The sequence below is a fragment of the Moschus berezovskii genome, chromosome 11, assembly GCF_049115385.1.
Source record: "Moschus berezovskii isolate FMDL1 chromosome 11, NW_MosBer_1.0, whole genome shotgun sequence".
Taxonomy (NCBI): domain Eukaryota; kingdom Metazoa; phylum Chordata; class Mammalia; order Artiodactyla; family Moschidae; genus Moschus; species Moschus berezovskii.
The window spans coordinates 40578320-40585877 of NC_142470.1; positions in this window are offsets into that span (position 1 = coordinate 40578320).

A 7558-nucleotide genomic window follows, 5' to 3' on the forward strand; every position below is an offset into this window, starting at 1 on the left:
ACTGGAAAAGACTCTGATGCTGGGAAGGATTGGGGGCAGGAGGAGAAGGGGACGACAGAGAATGAGATGGCTGGATGGCATCACCGACTCGATGGACACGAGTTTGATGAACTCCAGGAGTTGGTGAGGGACAGGGAGGCCTGGCGTGCTATGATTCATGGGGTCGCGCAGAGTTGGACACGACTGAGCGACTAAAATGAACTGAACTGAACTGAACTGAATATAAAAATTTCACAGAATAGAATAATGTTATTGGAAAATAGAAGGAAAATTTCATCCAAATGTAACTGTATTTTTTCTGGAATTCTGTACACACTCCATTTAGATGTATACTGATTGAACATATTTTTTTTCCTTCATAATATAGATGTTCTTCTTCCTGCTAGCTACTTTGATAGTATAACATTTCCACTGCAGTTTTGTTCATTGAGAGGAAAACAACGTCAGATTCCTTTCTTTAGATGAACCTGGTTTACACATTTCCTAGCCTTTTCTTTATATAGTGGCTGAAAAGATGAATCTAATCATCAACTATCCAATCAAAGACTAGATGGGATTATAGTAATGTTCCAGGCACTGAAAAGAAATTAGAGAGGGAGAGAAGAGGTCACTGTCCTTAAGAACGGGAAATCTAGCTGAGGAGTTCACAAAAGAAGTGTCAGATCTGCATGCTGATCAGATTCCCTGCTGTGTTTATCTGCATAGTATACTTCTATGCCACCTCCTCTGAACTACTATTAGATGACGGCAGCTAACCAAAGACACTGATGAAAGTGAGCATGGAAAGGAAGCAATAGAGGTGTCAGCCTGGGGACGGTCCCCCAGGGCCGTTGTGTGTTGGCTGCCACGGAAAAAGATTTAGTGTGACTTGATCTCTAGAAGATATTTGCTCATGATGCTACACAGGTGCTTGAGGGAATGTCTGTGAAAATAAAACTAATAAGCTAATGAGATGTTATTTACAATTTAATATGAAAGGAAAAATATGTTATTGACATACTATATGAAAACAGAGATTCCTCTTCATTTGAAATGAAAGACACTCACATTGACAGCTGCTAATGAAAAAGAAATTTCTACTACCTTCCCTGTGAGACAAAGCAAAACCAGCAAATAGAATCACATAACACCTACCCTTCTTTCACATTAAATACTTAATTTCTGGATGTGGAAAATTAATTATGCTGTTGATGAGATGAAGTCAATTTTTTTTAATTTGGATTTTTAAGCTCATGATCTCTTCTATCCAGATGCTAATATTTCATTGGCGGGACAGAGGTTTTATAGATTTACCAAAAAATGGGGCCCTCTCCATGAAGAATTGTTCTTTTTTTTTTTCTGATTAGTGGAAGTCAGGGTATAGAGGAAGTCCAAAATAGTGAAAATTACTAGAAATGCCTCTACTCAAATATTTCCAGTCTCGTTTGAGTCTGGGATAATTGTTTCCACATCCTAGCTTAATTTGTTAGCATAAACAGGTTTTTGAGTTTATCTGAATTTTTTTTAACCTTCCAAATTCCTTTTGCTTACAGGGTCCCAGCCTTTCTTCCTTTCTTTTCAATATTATTCATCTGTTTGGTTGCACAAGTCTTAGTTGTGACATGCAGGATCTGTGATCTTCCTTGTGGCATGTGGGATCTTTAGGTGGGGCATGGGGATCTAGTTCCCCAACCAGGGATCGAACCTGGGCACTCTGCATTGGGAATGAGTAGTCTCTGGACCACCAGGGAAGTCCCCTAGTCTTTCTTTGGGAAAGGGCAGGACTCAGCACCTTTTCAAATATTCACTGTGATTTATAATCCTATAAAACAATCTGCTTGATTAGGGTGACTGTGGCAAAATTCCCCAATAAATGATTAAACACTTCGATGGGACACACTCCCAATCAAGGTATGTTTCAGTTCAGTTCAGTTCAGTTCAGTCGCTCAGTTTTGTTCGACTCTCTGGGACCCCATGAATCACAGCACGCCAGGCCTCCCTGTCCATCACCAACTCCCGGAGTTCACTCAAACTCATGTCCATCGAGTCGGTGATGCCATCCAGCCATCTCATTCTCTGTCGTCCCCTTCTCCTCCCGCCCCCAACCTTTCCCAGCATCAGAGTCTTTTCCAGTGAGTCAACTTGTCGCATGAGGTGGCCAAAGTATTGCAGTTTCAGCTTTAGCATCAGTCCTTCCAATGAATATCCAGGATTGATCTCCTTTAGAATGGACTGATTGGATCTCCTTGCAGTATAAGGGACTCTCAAGAGTCTTCTCCAACACCACAGTTCAAAAGCATCAATTTTTCAGCGATCAGCTTTCTTCACAGTCCAACTCTCACATCCATACATGACCACGGGAAAAACCATTGCCTTGACCTTGGTTGGCAAAATGTCTCTGCTTTTTAATATACTATCAAGTTGGTCATAACTTTCCTTCCAAGGAGCAAGCGTCTTTTAATTTCATGGCTGCAATCAGCATCTGCAGTGATTTTGGAGCCCAGAAAAACAAAGTCTGACACTGTTTCCACTGTTTTTCCATCTATTTCCCATGAAGTGATGGGACCAGATGCCATGATCTTTATTTTCTGAATGTTGAGCTTCAAGACAACCTTTTCACTCTCCTCTTTCACTTTCATCAAGAGGCTTTTGAGTTCCTCTTCACTTTCTGCCATAAGGGTGGTGTCATCTGCATATCTGAGGTTATTGATATTTCTCCCAGCAATCTTGATTCCAGCTTGTGCTTCTTCCAGCCCAGCGTTCCTCATGATGTACTCTGCATATAAGTTAAATAAGCAGGGTGACAATATACAACCTTCACGTACTCCTTTTCCTATTTGGAACCAGTCTGTTCCATGTCCAGTTCTGACTGTTGCTTCCTGACCTGCATACAGGTTTCTCAAGAGGCAGGTCAGGTGGTCTGGGATTCCCATCTCTTTCAGAATGTTCCACAGTTTATTGTGATCCACACAGTCAAAGGCTTTGGCATAGTCAATGAAGCAGAAATAGATGTTTTTCTGGAACTCTCTTGCTTTTTCCATGATCCAGCGGATGTTGGCAATTTGATCTCTGGTGCCTCTGCCTTTTCTAAAACCTGCTTGAACATCTGGGAGTTCACGGTTCACATATTGCTGAATCCTGGCTTGGAGAATTTTGAGCATGACTTTACTAGCGTGTGAGATGAGTGCAATTGTGCGGTCGTTTGAGCATTCTTTGGCATTGCCTTTCTTTGGGATTGGAATGAAGACTGACCTTTTCCAGTCCTGTGGCCACTGCTGAGTTTTCCAAATCTGCTGGCATATTGAGTGCAGCACTTTCACAGCATCATCTTTCAAGACTTGAAATAGCTCAACTGGAATTCCATCACCTCCACTAGCTTTGTTCATAGTGATGCTTTCTAAGGCCCACTTGACTTCACATTCCAAGATGTCTGGCTCTAGGTCAGTGATCACGTTATCATGACTATCTTGGTCGTGAAGATCTTTTTTGTACAGTTCTGCTGTGTATTCTTGCCACCTCTTCTTAATATCTTCTGCTTCTGTTAGGTCCCTACCATTTCTGTCCTTTATTGAGCCCATCTTTGCATGAAATGTTCCCTTGGAATCTCTAATTTTCTTGAAGAGGTCTCTTGTTTTTCCTATTCTGTTGTTTTCCTCTATTTCTTTGCATTGATCACTGAGGAAATCTTTCTTATCTCTCCTTGCTATTCTTTGGAACTCTGCATTCAGATGCTTATATCTTTCCTTTTCTCCTTTGCTTTTCGCCTCTCTTCTTTTCACAGCTATTTGTAAGGCCTCCTCAGACAGCCATTTCACTCTTTTGCATTTCTTTTCCATGGGGATGGTCTTGGTCCCTGTCTCCTGTATAATATCACAAACCTCCGTCCAGAGTTCATCAGGCACTCTATCAGATCTAGTCCCTTAAATCTATTTCTCACTTCCACTGTATAATCATAAGGGATTTGACTGAGGTCATATCTGAATGGTCTAGTGGTTTTCCCTACTTTCTTCAATTTAAGTCTGAATTTCACAATAAGGAGTTCATGATCTGAGCCACAGTCAGCTCCTGGTCTTGTTTTCGCTAACTGTATACAGCTTCTCCATCTTTGGCTGCAAAGAATATAATCAATCTGATTTCGGTGTTGACCATCTGGTGATGTCCATGTGTAGAGTCTTTTCTTGTGTTGTTGGAAGAGGGTGTTTGCTGTGACCAGTGCGTTCTCTTGGCAAAACTCTATTAGCCTTTGCCCTGCTTCATTCCGTGCTCCAAGGCCAAATTTGTCTGTGACTCCAGGTGTTTCTTGACTTCCTACTTTTGCATTCCAGTCCCCTATAATGAAAAGGACATCTTTTTTGGGTGTTAGTTCTAAAAGGTCTTGTAGGTCTTCATAGAACCATTCAACTTTGGCTTCTTCAGCATTACTGGTTGGGGCATAGGCCTGGATTACTGTAATATTGAATATTTTGCCTTGGAAACGAACAGAAATCATTCTGTCATTTTTAAGATTGCATCCAAGTACTGCATTTCGGACTCTTTTGTTGACCATGATGGCTACTCCATTTCTTCTAAGGGATTCCTGCCCACAGTAATAGATATAATGGTCATCCGAGTTAAATTCACCCATTCCAGTCCATTTTAATTCACCGATTCCTAGAATGTCGACGTTCACTCTTGCCATCTCCTGTTTGACCACTTCCAATTTGCCTTGATTCATGGACCTAACATTCCAGGTTCCTATGCAATATTGTTCTTTACAGCACCGGCCCTTGCTTCTATCACCGGTCACATCCACAACTGGGTATTGGTTTTGCTTTTGCTCCATCCCTTCATTCCTTCTAGAGTTATTTCTCCACTGATCTCCAGTAGCATACTGGGCACCTACCGACCTGGGGAATTCCTCCTTCAGTATCCTATCATTTTGCCCTTTGATACTGTTCATGGGGTTCTCAAGGCAAGTATACTGAAGCGGCGCAGACGCGAGAGACGCCGGGACGGCGCAACGAACCACACAAAGAGGCACGGCCGTGAGGAACTACCCCACGTCCAATAGGCGGTGGCTGCTCGGGTGCAGGGGGGCCAGAGGAGCTGCTCCACGTTCAAGGTCAGGGGTGCGGCCTTGAGGATACCCCTCACCCAAGGTAAGGTGCAGTGGCTGCACTTTGCTGGAGCGGCTGTGAAGAGATTTTCCACGACCAAGGTAAGAGAAACCCAAATAAGACGGTAGGTATTGCGAGGGGGCATCAGAGGGCAGACACACTGAAATCATAAACACAGGAAACTAGCCGATCTGATCACATGGACCACAGCCGAATGTGGTCCACTGGAGAAGGGAATGGCAAACCACTTCAGTATACTTTCACTGTATAGCACTTCAATATCTTGTAATAACCTATAATGGAAAAGAATATGAAAACGAATATATAGATCTGGAAGCTTGGTAGCTCAGTGGTAAAGAATCCGCTTGCCAATGCAGGAGACACAGGTTTGATCCCTAATCTGGGAAGATTCCACATGTTGTAGAGCAACCAAGCTCATGTGCCACAACTATTGAGCCTGTGCTCTAGAGCCTGGGAGTTATAACTACTGAGCCCAGGTGCTGAAACTACTGAAGCCCTCACCCTAGAGTCAGTGCTCTGCACCAAAAGAAGCCACTGGAATGGGAAGCATGGGCACCACAACTGGAGAAAAGCCCAAGCAGCAACAAAGACCCAGAACAGCCAAAAATAAATAAATAATAAAATTTAAAAAATTAAAGCCTTTAAAAAATATATAAACCTGAATCCTTGATCATAAATCAAGAAAACTCAGGTTATTCTTCACGTGGGAATGGCAGGAGATAGCTTTGAAATCAGAGAACAGAACTACATGCAATTCACAGGAAGGGTTCATTCTGAGTAATAAACAAATATATTTATATATATATTTTTCAGTATGTCTATAAACATTGATTTTTTTTTTGAAGAATGCTATTAAACAGCTAGGTTTAAAGGAATATGACAAGAATAAATTTTTTAAAATAAGCATTGCTTAGCACAATTATTTTTTCAAGTGGCTAATTCTAGGAAAGTTTCCAAATCCTGTCTTAGCCCATTTTTTGTGTGTAAATCTTTTAGGATAATAAAGCACAGAGAGATACAGATGAATGGTATGGTCTGGATGTTTACATATTCCCCAAATTCATACATTGAAAATCTAATGCTCAAGGTGAAGGTAATTAGGAGCTGGGGGGGCCTTTGGGAGATGATTGGGTCCTAAGGGTGGAGCCCTCATGATGGAGTTAGCTCCTTCATAAATAAGGCCCGAGAGATCTCCCTTCTTCCTTCCCCAAGTGATGATATTCATACAAGAAGTTGGAAGTCCTCAACTGGAAGATAATCCTCATCTGACCATACTGACACCCTGATCTTGGACTTCCAGCCTCCATAACGGTAAGAAACAGATGTCTGTTATTTTTAAGCCACTCAGTCTATAATATTTTGATGCTGGCATAAAGGGACTAAGACAATAATGGAACAACTATCATTCTTCTGTTTTTAGAATGCCTTATGAGCTGACAACCTATTTAGATATTCCGATCTCACCAGAATGTTTCTGATCAATGAAATACTCTAACACAGGGCATTAGGGTGGGGAGAAGGAAGGAAAGGGACCCGGCAATAGAAAGAAAAAGAGGAAGTGGCTTATATACTGAGGTCATTTAGGCAAACAGCAGAGATGGTGAAGTATCAATTCCTCATCCTCTAAAAACTTCTTTTGTTGGTTTCAAGGCAGAAAATCTCACCATCTGGGCGTTCTCTGGCAGCAATACTCAGCCATGACTTTGGAAATTTTAAATGTTGAAATCAGGAATTATAGGGGAAAAAAGTGTGGTGAAGGAAACGAAGAGGGAAGAAAAGTGGATGAAAAGGGAGGAAGAGAAGAGGGGGAGGTATTCCCAGCTGTAAACTTGAATCTAAGCTCCATACTGTGCAGGGTCTTTTCTTCACTGCTCTATTTATAAGATGTAGAATAGAGTCTGTCATTTAATAGAGATTCAGTAAATATTTGTTGAACAAATCATGGGATTGTGGTGCTACCGTGATATGGATGGTTGGGTGTACAGCAAGCAGTTCAGGAGGTGCACCCCTCAGATCTCCCTTTAAGAAAGAATTTATCATTAGGTTGTACAAGGGCACAACTTGTACAACTTAACTGAGAATCACCAATTGGCCGAATCTTTAGGCTCTGCTTCCGTTTTTAAGTTGAAGGCACAATCTTGCCAATGACAGACCAGAGAAGTGGGTGCCAGTTCCTGGACATCTCTGCCCAATGTGATCTCCTCTGGGGAGTTCTTTGCTCTGGAACTTATTGTTGTTGGGGTGGCTGAGACCCTATCAGATGTACATCACGGTCTGAGAATCTGCTCAATCCTGCTTCCTCCCTCTTTATCTTTCAGAGACATCCCTACTTACCCCAATCCCAAACCTCTTGTACTAACTGCATTTCAGTGTTTGCTTCCACGACTTAGACCTAAAAGTGTGACATTTTGCCTTGAAGTCTCATTATCACTTTGGTGCAGAATGAACTGTCAGGTTCTGAG